Source organism: Puma concolor, chromosome A2 (assembly GCF_028749965.1).
Source record: "Puma concolor isolate L17-30 chromosome A2, mPumCon1.1.hap2, whole genome shotgun sequence".
Taxonomy (NCBI): domain Eukaryota; kingdom Metazoa; phylum Chordata; class Mammalia; order Carnivora; family Felidae; genus Puma; species Puma concolor.
In genome coordinates, this window is record NC_141668.1 from 58,617,054 (window position 1) to 58,639,238 (window position 22,185).

General features: G+C 35.8%; 1 protein-coding gene and 1 pseudogene across 1 annotated transcript in view; both read right to left on the reverse strand.

The window, feature by feature from the left end:
* Window positions 1–22,185, reverse strand: part of HDAC9 (histone deacetylase 9) — a 708,604-nt gene that overhangs the window by 46,689 nt on the left and 639,730 nt on the right. Inside the window, exons 14-15 of the transcript XR_015246442.1 lie at window positions 18,439–18,616; window positions 4,065–4,193 (exon numbers count right to left, since the gene is read on the reverse strand). The gene's annotated coding sequence lies outside the window, so the exon portion shown is untranslated. The remainder of the gene's footprint in view (window positions 1–4,064; window positions 4,194–18,438; window positions 18,617–22,185) is intronic.
* On the reverse strand, window positions 9,637–11,267 carry LOC112866558 (26S proteasome regulatory subunit 4 pseudogene; annotated as a pseudogene).

Below are 22,185 nucleotides of genomic sequence, written 5' to 3' on the forward strand. Positions count from 1 at the left end.
CAAATCGCTCTCTGGATATCGGGGAAAAACAAACTGACCCAGCTTCTAGGTGTTATATTCTTATTCAATTATATCCTTTTCTGTAAAATCTAATAAATCCTCTCTCTTTTGAGACAACTGAGTTGAGTTCTTATTGCTCACACCAAGACAGGAATTTGTCTATAATGTTTAGGAAAGAGTGATAACCTAGACACCAAGGCTCGTATTCACATCCCTGGAGTCCTAGATGCACAGATTTTACCCTCTCAGGAATGCATGCTCTAAACATAATCAAGGAACAAACAGAACTGGAATTTAATTTCCTAGTAGTCCTATCTAGACAAATTTAGAAAGAAAGGTCTCATTCTCCTGAAGAGTTTGGGCTATCATGGTAAATATTCATTCATACCCAAGCTGAAACCTAACTTCTCTCATGGAGTGAATAAGTCAAGTCCAATTGGAAGATCCTGTCATTGGCCTTGATCTCCTTAGAAGGTTCATAAACACTAACCAGGAAACCTATTAGCCCATACAGGAAGAATTTTCTTGCCTCTTTGACCCTTAATGCTCTCACCATGTACCTGACCACTTGCCACTTATAGTATACTTTTCTCCTGTTTTTTTCAGCAACTGATTCTAATGAGTTTTGGTGAAATGCTAAAAGATTTGTTTTATGTTTCTGTGGTTTTCTCTTCCACATAATTGAAATTTTCAAAATAATTTGGCTTGAGACAAAAAGGTTAGCATCCTTGCAAGATGATTTAATAATATATTAAATGTGTACATTAGATTTAACTTGTCAAAGCAAAAACTTTAAAAGAAAATCCACAACGAACATGTACCATTTATTTTAGGTGCAGTTACTAGGAAGACTACTGGTTGATGAAACAGATTCTACTATTTCTGAGTGGGCTAAACTGTTCTGAAATAACCTCTGTGTGTTCCCTTTTTATTTTCTCCCATACTCTTCTGAAAGAAACAATCAAGAAGAAAAAAGGAGTTATGTTTCTTTTGGTTCTGTTTTACCCCTTTTGTTACTATGTTTTACCTTACACACAACCTGTAAGTCTCTAGAAAAGGGTAACATTTGTTTGGTTAATGATCATTTTTAAAATTACATTTTGGGGCGCCTAGGTGGCTAAATCGGTTAAGTGTCCGACTTCAGCTCAGGTCATGATCGCATGGTCTGTGGGTTTGAGCCCCACATCGGGCTCTGTGCTGACAGCTTGGAGCCTGGAGCCCTACTTCAGATTCTGTGTCTCCCTTTCTCTCTGCCCCTCCCTTACTCACACTCTGGGTGTGTCTCTCTCAAAAATAAATAAACATTAAAATTTTTTTAAAATTACATTTTGAATATTCCTAAAATCATTTACATACAAAAAAACATCAACCTCTAGTTGTCTTAAACTCTTTTTTTAAATGGTTTTAGAAATTCCATTTTATGATTAGGTCAGCATGAAGTCCGAGATACCTGATAACATAGGAGCAAATAAATACATATGAGCAACAATTTCATCACTTAAGCAATCAAACAACTAGTGAACTGTTATCAAATTATGTTAGCAAAAAGAGTGTTCTGTTTATATTATTAAGAAATTATGGATATTTTTGTAGTTGGTCTTCATTAAGAGCAACTCTAGTGATCTGGGCTTTCAAGTGCATTATTCGTAGTGTGATTGTTTACCAAAGACACTTATTTAGCTGACTGGTCTAGGGCTAGACTCACTCATTCTCATTAGCCCCACTGTACTTCTGCCATTTCACCCTGGGTCTGATATCACATCAGTCAGTGCTGTTGTATAAATTGAATTTTATGCTTTCAAATAATACAGGACTAAAATAATGTGATGCATGAGGAGTTGAAAAAGAAGACTGATCAGAAAGGGGTAACAGATTTTTAAATGTTAAGACCAGGATGAGCCATTTTACATTCCACTTATTTCTGCACTTTGCTCCTTTCATAACCAGTGCTCTTTCAGGTAAAAAGATTTAAGGAATACCATAATCTAACAATGCATTTGAAGTCTCTGATCAGCCACTGCTAATTTGGCTGGGGTAACACTCCAGGATATAATAAAGACCTAAAAGTGAAAAAACGTAAACAGCAATGCCTCAGCTGGCAAAAGCACAGAAAAAAACGCCAAGGTGGAAAGCATCTATAGTAGATGCAACGGTGAAACAGAAACGTTCACGTGAATAAATGTCCATTAAGACCAGTTCACCACGGATTAGTTCCCTTGCTAGTTTACTTTATTTACTCCATATGGGACTGTGTCGACCACATAGTGGTTTGGCCTCCACAGTGCATTATCAAAAACATAAAAACCTTAAAGACAACTCTACAATTTACCAAAAAGTATGAAATCCTTCTGCCATATAATATGGATGCTACTGGCAAGAGATGAATAACAGACTTTCACTCAAGGACGTATCAGAGAAATAAATCTAGCTCAAATTCTTTCATGTTAAGGTTTTAGGTAAAGAGGATACATTTAATCAAAAGAATAACTTTAAATATGAAAAAAATTTGATAATTCTATTATAAACATATAATAAAACTTGTGAAAACTAAATGTGTACACAATACTTTGGTGTATTCATTCACAATCCCAATCTGCTGAATGACCCACAGACATTACCCATGTTTTGATGTAAAGAAAAAAACCTACAAGGTACATTATTCACCTTCAAAAGAGAAAAATCAATAAAGGAAATAATACATCCTCATAAATGAAGGTACTGAATAAATGACTTTGTATTTTCAAAATCAGTTCTTTTCACTACTTTGCAGAGAAGAAGGATCAGACTGATGTCATTCGGGCATCAAATATCAGCAAGTGCACATGACTCTAAGAAACATTCTGTCTGCTCTGACATTTCCATCTCAACTGATATATTTTACAGGTTTACTTTAAAGTAAATTGGCTTTGAATAGAAATATTCTGGACCACATTTTGGGTTGCCAAAATTTAATTAACTTAAAAGTAGTTGCACAAGATTGCTTTTCTATTTTATCAAAGTAGAGTGAATTCGATGTAGTCTCAATATATCAGTTTCCTCATGATACACCTTTAGTCAAAATATTATCCATTTAATTTCTTCCCAAACTAGTGAGAATTACACTGGATTTCCTTCACTGATCTGCAAAGACTGACAACAAAACCAAAGAGCAACATGTTATATTGTCAGTCTATAATAACAAGGACTAGATTTGTCTTGTGAAATTCTATAGTTCTAGTCCCTAGAACATGTTTGAACATAATGTAGACACAGGTAAAAATACTTTTGATCAATAAATGTTAAAGTAATGTGAAAAAAACATTGGGGATATATATATTTTTTAAATGTCTTAGACTCAAATATAGAATGTTACTGGGTCTTAGGCAACAATGGACAATGATAGCAACCAAATAAAACAGCTTATTGTGACAGATTTTGCAAATCTGAATACAGGAAATTTTTTGAATTGATACCATTTTTACTTGTGAAAGCCAAAAGAAACATATTTTTCTAAATGAAAAAGGGACTCGAGGAATCTTCAGAAATGAGCCTAAAGAAATACCAGTAAAATAAAAGTACTCAAACCTTCACTATAAAAACGGAAGATTATCAGCCACTTTAATAAAAAGAAGTTACTTTTCTTGGTAAGAGGACAGTTCATCTTTAAATCTAGTCAATTCCAAAGGCAAATTTGGGATATATCTGAGTTCAAAGTACAACTTATAATAATAAATAACAACTCTCAGCACTTAACAGATTGTGAAGAGTTTCCCAAAAATTTAACTGAATAAATGATACCTATCTGGAAACAAGAATGCTATCATGTGTCTCAAAAAATGCTGCAATAATCACACACATACATCATGCAACTGCTCAGTCCATCAACATGGACTGAGTCCCCCCTAGGTGCCTAGCCCAGAGTCAGGTCAAAAGTGCTATGCTACAAGTATCAATAATGGTTCATCGATCATGGTGTTTGTGCCCAAGTATTAACATTTTTCTACTACTACCCAAATGAATACTGCCCTTTTTACATGATTTATTTCAGTAAGTAAAAGAGTGTAGCCAATTCAGGATTACCTCACATTTATTTAGCAGTCCAGTTTCTTGCAGCCGTGACCAGATGCTCTGTATTCGTCCAGCGTGCTCAGGGTGGGTGGTGGAATTGCCACAAATGCACTGGTGTTTCAGCATCAGAGGGTCGTAGGCAATTCCTTCAGCACAAAGAAAACACAGCACAAGACTGAGTAATGATACAAGGTTATGATAAAATGTAATGATAATATGATTACTCTAAAAAAGGCATTCTTTTAAAAATAAATTTACAAATAGAGAAATAATATATATTTGAAAATTCTAGCACATAAGAGTCATTTAGTCTTGTTTATCTGGATGTAAATGCAAAAATAGGTCAACCCCTGGATTAATCAGTACTGAGCACACCCTAGCTTAGTAAATATATAAAGGGATGAAGATGGTAAAATTTTAAGAAACTTCAGATTTTTAAAAATACTGTAATTTTACCAGTATCTTCAATCACTATGAAGTAAATCACAATTCAGTAAAGATCTATATGTTATCACTGAAGCCACAAAATGAGCTCTCTAAATCACGAATTAATTTCATGAGTAATTCTAGTTTCACTTTCTTTTTTTTTTCAATACTTGTTTATTTATTTATTTTGTGAGAGAGAGAGAGAGATGGAGAGTGAGCAGGGGAGGAGCAAAAATAGAGGAGGAGAGTCCTAAGCAGGCTCCACAATGTCAGTGCAGAGCCCCTGCAGGGCTTAAACTCATGAACTAGTATTAGATCATGACCTGAGCTGAAACCAAGATTTGGATGCTTAACTGATGGACCCACCCAGGTGTGCCATCTAGCTTCACTTTAGATCAGGGTTACACTTTTGTAATAAATTAGAAAACTTTCCAACTGCTTGCCCATTCTGTTCAGCAATTCTTTCAAAGATGTACAGAAAGAGTTTTTTCCTTGCTTACTGTGCTTTTCTCATAGTTTATGCCAATCTGTAAGCAATCTTATAATATTGTGGAACATCTGAAGTGTTTCTTTAAAAAAATGAAAAAGTAAAAAAAAGGAATTAAGTCGATTGCAATACCTTTAGTAGAGATTCCATAGATACGGAATATAATCTGCTTTTAAATTATCATGAGTTAACATATTTCATATTTTAGTTAGACTCTATGATGAGTTACATAAAATGGATTTTATAGATACATAAAATAGGACTTTTTAAAGCAACAAAGTAGATGATAATTATAACTCTGGTTAATTTTGAAAAGATTTCTACCCTTAATCCAATTCCTTGGGGGGAAAACATGTTACTTACAAAACTGCCTGACATAAGAAATCATTTAACCGCTCAAATATTCCAACAAATTACCATGGAAATACATTATCTGAGGACATGGAGTGAAGACAGAAGAAGACCAAAATTAAAAAGCAAAAATAAGTATCTATTCAAGAACAGATAAAGACCAGTAATTTGTATTGTAAAGTAAGTTTAATGGATTTTATTATTGTTTTAAAAATTTTGTTAATGTTTTATTTTTGAGAGAGAGAGAGAGAGAAAGAGAGAGCGAGAGCGCACACACACAAACAGGGGAGGGGTAGAAAGAGAGGGAGACACAGAATCCAAAGCAGGCTCCAGGCTGTGAGCTGTCAGCACAGAGCCCAATGCTGGACTCAAACCCACAAACTGCGAGATCATGATCTGAGCTAAAGTTGGACCCTTAATCACCTGAGCCACCCAGACGCCCCTCTCTCTTTGACTTACAATATTGTGTTAGAGGAATGCTACTCAAGAGGCAAAAATATTTATCTCTGAGTGTACTAAAAATCATGCAGAATAATGACATAGGTATTTTCAAACCATGTGGTAAAAATTATGTCCGTGAAAAAATGTCATTTTGCTGGTCCAAACAATATCCAATCTTAACACTCAAGTGGCTTCAAAATCCATCCCTATGCCCCTGACTCACATTTTCATCATTAGTGCTGATCCCTCTTTTAAGGAGCATACTTTCACACTTGTCTATTCAATTGCCCATCTAAAATCTCCATTTGGACGTCTCATAATTTTTATAAAGTGAGAATGTCTCAGATTTGAGTTCATGATCTTAAGTCACACAAAATGTCTCTCATTTCAGTAAGGGACATCATGACCCACAATTTCTCACTCTAGAAACCTTAGTATCCTGCAGAAACTCCCTCTCCAAAGAACCAACAAGTACTGTTATCCCTCCAAAATACAACTTGAATCACTAGATTCTTATCTCTAGCCAAAACCACACATAATCCAAGGTACTACATCTCTAAATTGCTCAAATAAAGCCTTTTCACTGGCTACCTGACTTTTACTCTATTCCATTTGACACACAACAGCTACTTTTGCCTAAATCCTTTGGTGACTTTACTGATGAGATTAAAATTTCTCAAGGCTAAGTTTCTCCAACTTATACTTCACATACACCTCCTCTCTTGACCTCTGTTTCTTCCACAAGGGCCTACCTTCCATTCTTCAAAGCAATAAAAAATATACACGACATATGATCTTCAGACCTGCTGTTCCATCTATGCCCCCAAATTCATCCTTCTGGCTCTCCATAAGCCATACCTCATTTGGCTAATTTCTATTCACCCTTCAGGGCTAAATGTTTTAATATCATCACGAACGGATGTTGTACTTTATAAAATGCTTTTAATCTACTGAAATCATCATATGGTTTGTATCATTTCACTTATGGATGTGATGTGTCACATTGATTGTTTTGAGAATATTGTTTTGAGACTCCCACCCTTGCATCCTGGGATTAAATCCCACTTGATCATAGTATATAATTTTTTAAATATATTGTTGAGTTCAGTTTGTAATATTTTGTTGAGGATTTTTGCTTCTATATTCATGAGAGATACTGGCCTTATATTTTTTTTGTAGTGTCTTTGTCTGGTTTTGGTGTCAGGGAGATACTGGTTTCATAGAATGAATTTGGAAGTTTTCCTTCTTCTATTTTTGTGGAATAGTTTGAGAAGAATAGGCATTGATTCTTCTTTCAACGTTTGGTAGAATTTGCCTGTAAAGCAGTCTGGTGCTGAACTTTTGATTTGGAGAGAATTTTTTGATTACTGATTCAATCTCCTTAGTGGTAAATGGTCTGTTCAAATTTTGTATTTCTTCCTGCTTCAGTTTTGGTAGGTTATATCTTTCTAGGAATTTATCCATTTGTTCTATGTTGTCTCATTTGTTGGCATACAGTTTTCCATCATATCTTGTATTGTTTGTATTTCTGTGGTGTTGGTTATTTCTTTTTCATTTGAGATTGTTTGAGGCCTCTCTCTCTCTCTGAGTCTGGTTAGAGGTTTGTCAATTTTGCTGATCTTTTCAAAGAGCTGGCTCCTGGTTTCAGTGATAAGTTCTATTGTGTTTTTTAGTTTCTATCTCATTTATTTCTCCTCTGATCTTTTTTATTTCCTTCCCTCTACTGATTTGGGGTTTTGTTTGTTGTTCTTTTTCTAGCTCTTGTAGGTGTAATGTTAGGTAATTTATTTGAAACTTTTCTTGCTTCAAAGTAAAACTGTATTACTATAAACTTCCCTCTTAAAACTGCTTTTGCTGCATACCAAAGGTTTTGGAATGTTGTGTTTTCATTTTCAATTGTTTCCATGTAATTTTTGATGTTTTCTTTGATTTCTTGGTTCACCCATTCATTGTTTAGTAGCATGTTATTTAACCTCTATGGTTAATTTTTGTGGTCTTTTCAGATTTCTTCTCATGGTTGATTTCTAATTTCATAGCATTGTGATCAGAAAAGATACATGGTATGACTTTGATCTTTTTGAATCTGTTGAGGTTTCTTTTGTGGCCTAATATGTGATCTACTCTGGAGAATGCTCCATGTGCATTCAAAAAGAATATGGATTCTGCTGTTTTAGGTTGAATTGTTCTGAATATGTCTATAGAATCCATCGGGTCCAGTGTGTCATTCAAATCCACTCTTTCCTTGTTGATTTTCTGTTTGGATGATCTGTCCATTAATGTGAGTGGGGTGTTGAAGTCCCCTAATATTATTGCATTACTATGGATTATTTTCTCTATGTTTGTTATTAACTGTTTTATGTATTTGGGTGCTCTCATGTTGGGTGCATACATATTTACAATTGTTACATCCTCTTGCTGGATGTTTAATACATTTCAACTACAGTTTCATACTACATAAAATACATGTTAATGGCAAGAGACACAAAAATTACAGCATCTCTCTCATTTTGAAAACATATTTTTCAAGACTAGAGATTCTAATCATTAAGGTGTTTAATTTTTTTCACTATTTCATCTCGACGTATCTAACTTTAGCTCCACAGTAGTGTTCCTCTTTTAACATTTTCTCCATAAACTGCTGCAAAAAAATATTGTAAAACAGGCTATAGTAGCTGGAAGTTATTGCCAAGTATCTGGAGATTATAATAAAAGTCCAGGAGCTCTTGGAAAGACATTTAAATTTAAGGGGAAATAAATAAAAATTTGGAACTCTAAACCTCCACTTACTCATCTTAATGATGTAGCAATGAGGTGCTAACAGGTAGAGTGGAAGGTGAGACTTTAGCCTCATCCTTCCTCTCCATTCCTTTCCTCTTTTTTTTTTTTTTCCAGAAACAAAAACTTATAGGGTAAGAAATAAGCCTGTCCCTCTCTATGGAATTCATATGGAATTCTACTTTTCTTTGACCCTTTCTTCCCTACTGGTTACAATTTGTAACATAAGCCAATGGATCAATCTCTCTCTTGATCAATGGGACAAGAGTTAAAATTAGGATTTGGGAAAATAAACAAAGGAGTCTTAACATAAAGTCTTTACCTGTATTTTAAACCCTAGGCGTTTATTTTCCATCCAAAAAGTTTCTGATACATTTCTAGATATGCTTGGACCCTGTACTTCCTTTGACTTTCAGCTTTGTTAAATGAGGTAAGTATTTGAACCACCTACTGTATATCTTTCCTTTTTCTTAATCTTTACATGTAGTTAAGTCATCAGCGAGCTACAGAGTCCATTCTGGTCTTTAGGTTTATACCTAGTTTCATATGACACTGTTAGGCTGAGTCTTCTTTGCTCTATCAAGAAAGTTGAGTCTAGAATATTTAGACCTAAAACTCTTGATCCTGATTCCGAGTTCTTAACTTTCAACTTTATATCGCTTTTATGGCAACTGCCTGAGGTTTTATACCTTCTCAGGGTATCTGCTCAATGACATTTATTAAATATATTGCAGGGCCAAAGGATTGAAATTTAACATGATACAAAAATAAATAGCATGATAGCTTTCTGAAAGATGTAAATGTAATAAACAGTCATTGAATGTTTATTATGATCCAGGTGCCACCAATTTCTTTCCTTCTCTTTCTCTCTCTCTCTCTCTCTCTCTCTCAGTGGAATCATGCTTTATTGGGGAGAGAGCACTTTATGCGACCAACAGATGAAAGCAGCCCAGAAGGCATCCTACACATCACACTGAAAAAGATACACAAGAGGTTCTGCTAAGAAACATCAACTGGAACATGGATTCCTCTGGGCAACTTCCCCAACCTCACCCCTCTGAAGTGTTGGGACAACTCCCAACCATTTCCTTGAAGGCAAATGCTGTCTGCTAGAGATACAGCCCCTCAAGGATGCCTTCTTAATTTTTGTAAGGAACAATTTCTTTAGATGTTTTGAAGTCTTTGTTACTTTCCTTCCACATTTTCTCAAGTCCATCAGACCATATTCTGTATAGATCGTGTTGATGTCAGCACGAGGGATATCATCTTTAGCCATATTCAAGTCTTCCAGGGTTACATCATCAGCCAGTGTCATCCTACTTGTATGGATCTTGAAGATGTGCATCTTAGTCTTTTCCTGGGGCAGGAGGAATTCAATCTTCCTGTCAATGAGGCCTGGTCTGGTAAGTGCTGGATCCAAAGTTTCTATTCAGTGTGTGGCCATGATAACTTTCACGTCATCCCCTGAATCAAATCCATCATCTTGTTCAACAGTTCCAACGCTGTTTGTTGAATTTCCCTCTCACCACTGTAAATTGAATATTTTTTTGTTCCAGTGGCATCAATTTCATCAATAAACACAATAGAGGGTGCATGTTCTTCAGCAACTTGAAATAATTCCCTAATGAGTTTGGGCTCATCAGCTAGGTACTTCTGAATAAGTTCAGAGCCAACCACTCTCAAGGAAGTAGCTGAGGTTTGGTTTGCTTTGGCTAATAAGGTTTTACCTGTAACAGGTGGACCATAGAGAATGACCCACTGTGGGGGCTTTATACCCATTTCTTCATAATATTCAGGAGAGGAAACTCCACAGATTCTTTAATTTCCTGGACTTGTTTGTCCAACCCCCCAATATCATCGCAGGTTTCCTGAGGGGCCTTTTCTACCTTCATCACTGTGACCAAGGGATCCAGGTCATCCATGAGCACCCCTATGAAAGCATGTGCCTTATGGCCAAGTAGGACCAAGGAGCCTAGTTCCAGCAGATCCTTGTCTACAAAGGAAAGAATGCTGATGTAGTGTTCTGATACCACAGATGCAGACATGATGGAATAATTGTCATCAATGATCTCTTCCAAGGTTCCTACTGACATTGGGGCCTCCCTCAGATCATCCACTTTTGATCTTTCCCCTCTTTATTTTCATTTATTCATTTTATCCATTTTTTCCTTATTTCTAGTGAATTCTTCCCCCATGAGAAGACAGTCTTCAATTCTAACTTCAATAATTTTAACTGGCACTGAATGTGAAGTGTCACCAGTGGCAGCTTGCTGGCAGCATCTGGTCCCTTTGTTTTCTTTTTCCCCACTCTAGTTGGTATAGGAGGTTCATATCTCTTTCTTGTCCTTGTCATCCTTCTTGCCACCTCCAGGGCCATGACTACCATTCTGACTTTGACCCATCTTGCTTTAGTCATTTGAATCTCAGGTGCCAACAATTTCATTTTATTACATTTAATTTATTACCTAGTAGTTAAGATGAGGCATGTATAAATATAGTTGTATGAAATGTTTTTTAAAAACTCTGTATGGTAAGGAAGGAAAAAAAATATAGGGCTAGAAAAAAGACCTGAAATTGGTAGAATCACTAAAATGGATAAAAAGGGTTATCTCGAAGCAAGGGCCATTTCTAATTTTTTCCACTTCATACCTACAACAGCTATTATACTTTTTATTGATAATTCTAGTCTATCCATAAGGTTTATCATGCTTTTTATTTCTAGATCTACTGTACTCTTTATATGCTAACACCTACAATATTTGTTATAATATCTTTTAACAGATACACTTAAAGTACTAGCGCAATTTTCAATTAAGTATGAAATGTGATTTGTCCAGCAAACAAATGAAATATCTAAAAATAAATGTTTAAAATGTGTTAAATTGTGCCTCTGAGTAGATAAAAGAATTTTTTTTTTAATTTTTTTTTTCAACGTTTATTTATTTTTGGGACAGAGAGAGACAGAGCATGAACGGGGGAGGGGCAGAGAGAGAGGGAGACACAGAAACGGAAACAGGCTCCAGGCTCTGAGCCATCAGCCCAGAGCCTGACGCGGGGCTCGAACTCATGGACCGCGAGATCGTGACCTGGCTGAAGTCGGACGCTTAACCGACTGCGCCACCCAGGTGCCCCGATAAAAGAATTTTTAAGACTTATAAATGTAAATCATCTTACCAGAATACCAGACAGTTAAAAAGGAAATAGAAGAAATCCCACTTTAGGCCTTCTAACTAACACTGTCTGATAGTCTGTTGAAACCTAGAAATTGGACTGGTATTGCCATTCAATTGCATAACCCAAGAGCATCTTCAACCAGCATGTAATTTGGCAAAAAGTCAAAAAGAATTCACTACACTTGTTGGCAAATAGCTAGAAAGACTTCTCTATACTCAAGAATTAGTGAGCAGGGGCACCTAGGTGGCTCAAGTTGGTTAAGCATCGGACTTCAACTCAGTTCACAATCTCAAGGTCGGTGGATTCATTTGATGGGTTTGAGCCCCATGCGGGCTCCATGCTGACAGCTGGAAGCCTGGAGCCTGCTTTGGATTCTGTGTCTCCCTCTCTCTTTTCCTCCCCCCCCCCCAATTATTCTCCCTCTCCCTCTCCATCTCTCTCTCTTCCTCTCTCTCTCTCCCTCCCTTTATCTGTCTCTCAAAAATAAACATTAAAAAAAGAATAATTGAGCAAAACCAAACAAAACAGATGAACAAAACCCAGAGCCTATGAGAATATGCTACAAAAACTGTAAAGGAAACACCATTCCTACTAGTTAGGTCAGTGAAGATGATTTACTACAGGAACCAAAATAAAAACTTAGAAAACTTTTTGGCATCCCCAAATGTTAAAAGAAGCCAAAATAGAAGCCAAAAGTGAAATGGAAAATCATTATAAAATAAAAGACAATAAAATAGAAGCCAAAAGCTAAATGGAAAGTTCAAGCTAAATTAATGAATAAAAAGAAAGATGGATAAATATTGCAAAGAAACAATAAACAGTAGCAAAATTAAAATCTAAACTGGAGGTAACAAAAGAGGAATTTACATTTCAGGAAACTGAATCGGTGCTACTGAATATAAACTTTGAGATGTACACAATGAGCAGAAAATATGAAAGTCAGAGAAGAGGAATCTCAACAAAAAGTTGTAATTTCCCTCAAGGAAGAATTCAGAGTAATAGAATAATATAAAGAATTAAAGAATTTTTTCCTAACTAGAAAGAGACATGTACATGAACATGTATCTGCAAATGCTCATCTTAAAGATGATTTGGGTTTTTTTAATTAACAAAATAAAAAAAACATACTATAAGGCTACAGGAAAGAATAAACAGGCTGCCCACAAAAGAACATATACTAGTATGAATTCAGACTTCTAATCAATGCTAAACAGAAACTGTCCAAATGGTTGAGGATTTGGCTCTATTTCCAGACTTTTCAGACAGAAAACATGTGCCCCAATAAGTCTATGTCCAACTATGCATGCATGAAGGTAACAGGATGATAATATTGTCAGGCACAAAAAGCCCAAAAAATTAAAAATTAAAAAACATAAATATACATAAGTATGTATATATGTTATATACATACTTATAAATATGTATGCTATGATGTATATTATGATATATACATGATCAAGTTTAGTTAATCTCCTAAATAAACAAAATAGTTATTTTTATCATCTTCAGTAAGATTCAGATGAGCAAATTTTTGAAGATTTTTCAGGAGAAATTCCAAGTGCATATGTTTGAAGATGGTAATCTCAAAACTGATTCTTTTCCCAAAGGAAATTAATCTCTCCATTCTGATACAGGTAGTAACAGAAGTTGCTCTAGAGGTTTTAAAACACACACAAACATACACACACAATTACACACATACACATATACTTACCAATACACACATGTACACAAAAAGAACACAAACATACGTACAAATTTTCTTTATTCTGTTAAAGAGAGCCACATAGGAAGATGAAAATATACTGAAAACAAATCCATATTTTACTTATGGTTACCTCTGAATGATGGAATAATGGGTGATTCTTCTTTATAGTTTTCTAGGTTTACCAAATTGCCTTCAATGAACATGTATCCTTTTTCTCTAATTAATAAGAATATAAATATCACCCTAAAATGACATAACATACCAATGATAGTTTTTTGTATAATTTTCAGTATTTTGCGTCTATTTACTCTCATTTCACTCAGTTGTTCATTTGGTGATTTACTTGTTTATTAGACAGTAAATATATATAATAAGCACCTTCCTTATACTAGCCATGTATCTAAGAAATGGGGTTAGAGAAAACAGAAAAACAGTCTCTTTCCTCATGGAGAGCCCAGTGGAACACAACGCCTGAAATAAATAATTAAATACAATATTTGGGGAAAAATCCAGTTTGTTATGAGGGATCATAAAGAATTCGGATTTAGCTGATCAAGCAAGGCTTCTTGAAGGAAACAACATATAAACTAAAACTTGAAGAATTAACCAGAGTTAGCCTGACTTGGGAAAGTATCTTTCATTGAAAGGAAGGAGGGAAGAGAAGGAGGGAAAGAGAGAGGGAGGGAGGGAGGGAAAGAGGGAGATGGAGAGGGAAAGAGTGAAGGAGAAAGGGAGGAAGGGAGGGAGAGTGGAAGGGAGGGAGAGTGGAAGGGAGGGAGGGAGGAAGGAAGGAAAGAAGGCAAGCCAGTGTTGCTATTCTCACACTGAAATAGTCAAATGTATTTCACTTTCCATCATGCTGTTTCACCCACTAAACGCCAATTGAAAAATTCTTTCAACTCAATTATTTTTAATGGCTTTCACAATGTTGGTTTGGTTTGAGTACTAGGATTCTATTCACACTAGACACTGACTAGAAAGATAATATCACAAAGAAAGAACTTCCTCACAAATTATGTAAAGCAGCCTAGCACTGGGAGAAAGACCTTAAATTGTACTGATAGGGAGGATAAAGCCAATCAAATTCATTTGCCATTAAATCTTTGTTTCAGGGAATCTCATTTGGTACAATAATACCTTATACTCTCCAAGTCCTGTTGTGAGCCATGGCCAAGCCTCATCTCTATTAGAAAGACCTGAGCAGAAAAGATGACTATGGTAAAGAAAATAAAATACACTGCCCTTTCCTTAATTATCAGAAGTTATATAAACAATATGTCTTGGCTTTACATAGAACAAAAACCTCTACCTTTTAAATTGAATATTACAAAAAATGAGTATTAATACTCAGATTCCAATCATAAAATCCCTTTCAAGGAGTATGTGGCAACCTGGCTATACAACACATATTCTTCATTATCATTAGAAGCATCATAATCTTATACTCTTCTTGCCCATCCTAGAAATAACTGTACTCAGGCATTGTGTAGGACCACCATGTAATGGCCACATATTAATCCATTTCTTGGTCCATTCAAGTCTTCACAGGAAATAGTCCAAAGACTTCATCCTACAACAACTGACTGAAATCACACTCATACAACATTTTCCACTTGAAATACTGATTTGTTCTTTTCAAAAAGCGGATGGTGTGGCTGCTCTATCTGGTTGCTGAGAATCCACATGGAAGGTGAAAGTTTGAAAGGTGTGCCTTGAAAATTATGTGAGTTAAGTATTAGATAACTTTTTTAGTTGTGGCAAAAAGTACCACTCTTACAGAATGGATTTAAGTAAATCACCTACCTTTGTAACGTACTTTTTTCTCCTCCTTCCTTTTTAGTGGAACAACTACTGAGCATGTGAGATTGTATACCATTCTTTTGCAAAAACCTAAATATTACCAAGGAATATACTTGAATGTCACTCTTGATTTTTTTAACTGTATCTATAGCAGATATTTAAAAGTCAAAAGAAAAGAATTTAGTGCTTAAACATACTTTTAAAACATACTAAAAATCAAAATCTTAATAGTTCATCTCTGAAATCAGATCATTAGAAATACTAAAATGAGGGATGCCTGGGTGGCTCAGTCGGTTAAGCTTCCGACTTCAGCTCAGATCATGATCTCCTGGTTCATGAGGTTAAGCCCCGTGTCAGGCTCTGTGCTGACCATTCAGAGCCTGGAGCCTGCTCAGATTCTGTGTCTCCCCCTCTCTCTCTGCCCCTCCCCCACTTGAGCTCTGTCTCTCTCTCTCAAAAATAAATAAATATAAAACAAAATAAAAAAAATACTACAATGAATTTTGAGATCATGTGGATCTCAAAGATTCTCAGAGAGAATGGAGGCTACAGGAGAAATTTGGATTAAACACTATGTGGAACAAGCAGAGTAACGATGGTACGTTTTGTTTCCTTTGGATTTGGAAAAGCACTAAATGAGAGTTAGCAACCAAATATGTATTTTTAATCAGAATGGCAATGGAGGAGCTATTAGCATATATGTAAATAACACACTTTGTATACTTTTTTTAAAAAATTGAGCCATTTTAAGAATTTAAATGTTAGGATGCAATTTTTAAGACTGAGTGAGAGAATAAAGTTTTTCTCTACCAAAGTATATAATGTTAAAATCACTTAGTCATTCTTTTTTTTTTTTAATGTTTTTATTTTTGAGAGAGACAGAGAGTGAGTACTAGTGGGGGTGGGACAAAGAGAGAGGGAGTCACAGAATCTGAAGTAGGCTCTAGGCTCTGAGCTGTCAGCACAGAGCCCCACACGGGGCTCAAACTCACGAACTGCGAGATCCTGACCTGAGCCAAATTTGGATGCTCAACCGCCTGAGCCACCCAGGAAGCCCCACTTAGTCATTCTTTAACTGGAACAATAATTACAAAGCAACTTCCAGTATTTTCAAATTTGAACTATCAATCCTAAGTGTTTATGAGTGTATGTACATATATACATTCTATGCAAACTAATGTTTGTTGATTCAATTAAAATTTACTGTCTATTAAATATAAAATACTGTTTTTAAAAAATATAAGTGTATATAATCATTTAGACAAGAAGTGTGCTTAAGTCCATTAAATATGAAAACAGTCTCAAGCTCATTTCCCTATTTGTGTTGCTGACATTATGAGAAAGAAACTAACCATCTGAAATGATCCAGTCTTTGGTTTGAATGATTAGGTTGTTTGTCACGCTTCTATTAGCAGTTATAGTCTACTTTTCACCTGGATTCTTCTAAGGCCTCCAACCCTGTCCACCTGGCAACACTGCTTTCTCAAGCTTGTAGTATTATTCTAATATTCAGAAATCTTACTTTATTCATATTTAAGGAACATATAAAAGCAGAGGAAACCAAAGCATATCAGGAAAGGGTCACCCCTCTTAACCAAGATAAGAAAATCAATCAATAGGATTTCAGTAGTAGACAGTGACATACTGTAGGAACAGCACCACAAAACTTTATGATGAAGTTCACTTTCAAACTAAGGAAATAATTTTGAGTGAATGGAATTACCACCATGATAGGATGATCACTGATTGCTCTGTGTTCTCTGAAAACTTGTGGCCACTATGATAGGCTGATCACTGATTGCTCTGTGTTCTCTGAAATTTATGGCCAAAATAAAAAATATTTTCTAGAGAAAGAATTTAGAAGAATGTAATTCTTGAAGGCTACCGATCTGAATAGCTACAAATAGTACTCCCCTGCATCACATATCTGGTTTTGAGCAAAAACTCTCTAAAGACCAAGGATAGAACCAGGCACAACTTATCCCATCAGATTGTGCTGACACTGGGCTACAGTCCTGGCTTATCTGGGATACCAGGGCAGGTCTGCTATGCTCCAATACAGGGATCTGAGGCAGTGGTTAATATGGTACAAGAAATACTTGCAAATATACCTAGCCTGTAACTCCTAGTATGGAATGTTGGCCTGTGCAATAACACCTTGCAAAAAGTAGTTCCTCTGCATACTTATTAAAGATGTCCATCAAAGTTAAATAACTTGGCCATTCCATTCATTGATTTTTAAATAAAGATGATATCAAAGCTTGGGAATGTGATTTTAGAAAAAGCATTTTAACTTTTCCCAGCACAAAGGGTTGTATGAGGTCACTGAAGCCACAAAAACAAACTTGAATCCTGAAAATTGATTCAAAAATAAATCAGATAACCTGTAAGAGTCTTTGAGGGAAGGTGCACATGAATTCTCCCATGCTGCATCCGAGTTATGAGTCCCTTAGGGCTATTTTATCTTTCATTTGATCAGCCACAAGTTTGAGAACACGGATATCTTATGGATCCTATTCTTGTGAAGACAGAAAGGAGTATTTATCCACATGGATATTTACAGCATAGTTCCTTTGGAGAGGGAAGGGCACCCTTTTTGTGTGTGTATGTTCCAGGCTTGACCTTCCTCTGGCCTTTGTTTTCCTCTGTAGCCAGGTTCTAAAATAACACAGCTGTAGGCAAAGGAAGAGATTGGTCAAATAGCCCACCCAGAGGTGCCATAATAAATGGAAATGAAACTAACGTACGTAGCATTAAGCAAGGTTTGCCCTGGCCAACTGCCTCCCAGGAGTCATCTAAATGGCAAGTCAGAAGAAAACAATGAAACAAACAAAATGTGAAAAACAAACGTGGGGAGAGGCACTCTTCAGAGTCAAATAAAGCTGAGCATCATAAATTTCCTAGTGGCCAGGACTACTAGGAGGAAGAGACTGAGGAACAGTGCTAAAGAATGTTGTAGGGATTTTGTTTCCAAAAGGGATCTATGCACCTGTTGATATGTTTTCCAGGCCCTTGAATGATAACAATTTATGAGGCTATTAATACTAAGCCCAAGATTTATCAGATGTGCTGTTTGTCTTGTGGCCAATATAACCTCATAAAATTTGGGTTGCATTGGGTTAAAATGAGCGTTCTGCTATTGGAGTTATTCAAAGCATTTAAATTGCTTAATCCCACAAGAACGGTGTATGTAGCCTGCCTATTAGGGAAAGTCTTTAGGGATTCCTACCAGTTGCAGAGCGAGGCTGGAGGGGGCAGTCCATTTCTGGATGAGGTAAAATGGAGGCAGCGGGGGAGGAATGAGTCCTGGAGACAAGACGATGTTTCTCTAATCCATCCATGCCAACCACAGCCAGCTGAGCTTGGCGCACTGAGCATGCACGTGTGTGCTGGGGCTCCAGGAAGGGCTGTTGCCAAGAAAAGAGCACAGTAGAAAGAAACATGAGACAAGCATTGAGGGAGACACTGAGAATGACGTGTAAACAAATTAAGTTCATCAGGTCAGAGACATAATAAACGGTGTGAAGGAAAAAGAAAAAAAAATAGAGAAAGGGAGAGAAAAAACAAGATCTAGTCAATAAATCCATTCAACAGATGTTTTCACACTGACTTCCAGGGCCTGTCTGCCTGGCTAGGGAGGAGGTGATGGCAGGAGACCTGTCAATTTGAACTGATTGAAAGAAACAGACCTTTAACCTCAAAAGGAACATCAACTTAGACTCGTTTCCTATCTTGATAACAACATTTGAATATAGCTCCAGAACTGTTGCAACACAAAGTGGGAAAACAATTCAACTGCTTTCAAACTGCCAATAAGGCTAAATTCTGAAAATTCTATCTTGAATTTATTCAGTAATATTGGCAATAAAATTTATGGTAGCCTAAAATTACCAATTATATAACTATATTTTAATACCTTTCAGCCTTCATATTATGGTATAGAACAATGAATTTTTCATAGGTTGAATGGTATAATCTCAATAAAATAAAAATTTTGTTTCTTTAAAGAGTATTAAATATAACCTCAGCGATTTAACAATGTTAACATGTTTCATACTGTAGTTATCAAATCAAAAGCCTGAGTTTGGAATTCCTCGAAGATTCACTTAGTCCATACTTCTGTCTCCAAAAAAGACTATCTCTAAAACACAGACAAGCAGCTAATTTAACTATATTACATAGTGAATATACTTCCTCTTCTTCAAAATCAGGGAATTCCTAACTCTTGCACTGCTTTTTATGATTCTTTCCTTTTCCATATGCTTAACAAATGTGGAAAATGGCTGAACAGTGATATATAAGATGATTTGATTATTACATGCCATAGAAATTGATATGCCAAAAAGTTAAGAAAGTCTTTTAAGTATAAGACTAATTCCTATAATTTTAAATTTTTACATGCCTTTCTGTTTTGATCTACCTGGCTAGCATTTACTCTTTCAAGACTTGATGCAAACATTACCTCTCATTAGTGAGGATTTGCCTTACACTTCCTATTAGGTTAGGTGCTAGCACCCATTATTTGCGATGCTTGTATTTCTAGCACAAGGCTTGTTATATCCTAAGTGTACAAATTACCCACTTAGAATGCTAACAAATCTACATACAACACAACTGTACTCAATGCATATTGCATGGTTTTATGTCATTATTACTTCCCCTGCATATGAGTTAATGGTGCATATTATGATTATGATTATGAATATTTCATTACAGACAACAGGCAAAGACTGCCCAATTTTTTAAAAATAATCTTTTAAAATTAACTTTAAAATAAGTTGTAATTAGTGTATATGCACATATTGTTACTGCTGTATACAATACAACGGAATAACTGTACCATCAATCAGTCAGTTGGAAGTCATCTGTCACATACTCAGGCTTTGGGCATTGACTGTGATGATAAGGATGGCTTGGTCAGGACCTAGTTCTAGTTATAATAGTTTTAACACTTTGACAGGAGTTTAACTCTCTTGTTTTCTTGAGTGCTTCCATCTATAATGCCCTGAGGATACAACAGTAAGTATGACACAGTCCCTCCTCTGATGGAATTTATAATCAGAGGGAATGCAAATGCATAATCATGACTTGGGGAATTTTCTATGGGGAAAAGGGGTTTTTCTGCATTTAATCTAAAATGCATGAGTAAACATCTACCTGAATGTCTGTAATCTCCATTTCTCTGTCTCTTCCTACTGTAATTTCTTTAACCCTCATCTAACCTCATGCATAAGGCCTTTGATCACCCTATTCCTAAGACAACCCATCTTACTTCTTTCTGCAAGAATTATCTTCCTAAGACCCTCCTGTAAGCAAGAAGTTGACACAAAAGTCTCTGAAGGAAACTGAAGTCAGAACTTCCCTAGCCTGGCATTTGGGCCTCTATGACCTTAGGCCAACCTGCATTCTCAACATTAGGTGTTCTATTCCTCTTCCAAGTTCTAGCCCAAATCCTATCTACTGTACAACAAATATCATTCCCAGGGCTGCATTCTCATTGTCATGAGCCCTGGGCACTATTAACTTTTTTGGGTTCCTTCCTCCATAAGTAATTATTAGAAAATTACATTCTATGCTTATATTGCCATACAATGGATTTTATATATATTTTCTCTTTTGATTAAAACATTAAAATTTAAACATTCTGGGAGCACCTTCAAGTATCATGGGCTCTGGGCATAGTGTCTACTGTGTCTATGGAGACAGTGGCCCTAGTCCTTTGTGTTCCACCAATCTTTTGTGCATCATCCCTCTAGGTGTATCTATGAAGCTGCACATTCAGCAATCATGCACATCCTCTAAGAAAAACCTGTAATTTTCCAAAGAACCTTTTTAAGCTACCACATTAAATGTACTTTCACTTTCCATTACATTCCCGATACACTTTTTCTCTCTCCTTCTCCTTGCTGTCATCTTTTCTCTATTCGACTTACTGCATGCCATAACCACTTCCTGAGCTCATACTGTGTGCCAGATACTTTGCTGGTGTGTGGAGCCATTTTTATGTTCATTGTCTAGTCAGAATACAGATACTAAATATTTCTAAGTATAATGTAATCATAAATGCAATGAGTGCTGTATAGAATAAATGCAAAGTGCCATAAAAATGTAAAGAAAAATCTGATATAGAGGTTGAGGGAACTTGCATCTAAGAATGTGATGTTTAAGATGTGAAGGATAAGTTGAATTAGGTAAAGACTGGGGACAAGCTCTAGACACACTGTGTGTGTGAGACAAATTATCTTTGCATGTATAATATGCAAAATTTTTTGAACCATGGACTGGATGTAACTCATTTCTGAGTTAAATTTTTTGAGTTTATTTTCTGCTGCATTGTATATCTTGTTCTTATGCTTTTTTGAACCTAAATAACTATTTGCACATTGAAAATATGTAACATATTTGGAAGTTAAAGGCCAATAATATTAACCATGTTTTAGATGACTGGGGTTACTGAATGGTTTTCTCTCTTAACTAAAGAATCAATACTGTAAGAGCTCCATGGAAATAATATCACTGACTTCTTTTTAAATAAAAGGGGTGCCTGAGTGGCTCAGTCAATTAAACGTCCGATGTCGGCTCAGGTCATGATCTCATGGTTCATGGGTTCAAGTCCCCGCATCAGGGTATGTGCTGACAGCTGAAAGCCTAGAGCCTGCTTCATATTCTGTGTGACTCTCTCTTCCCCTCACGTTATGTCTCTCTCTCTCTCAAAAATTAAATACATGTTAAAAATTTTTAAATAAAATATATTTATTGCTTACTTGAGCTTCACAGGAAACTTTTGAGATAATGGAATAATACTTTGCTAAGCCATAAGCATGAAACAAATGTTACATCTTAATACAGAACTTCATAATCAGGTAGGCAAAATCCTACTTATCCAATCTCTACTATTAGGAATATGGCAACACAGATAAGAGACAAATAACTACTTGTTCAGTAGCAGTTATTTATTTATCACATATAAGTGTTC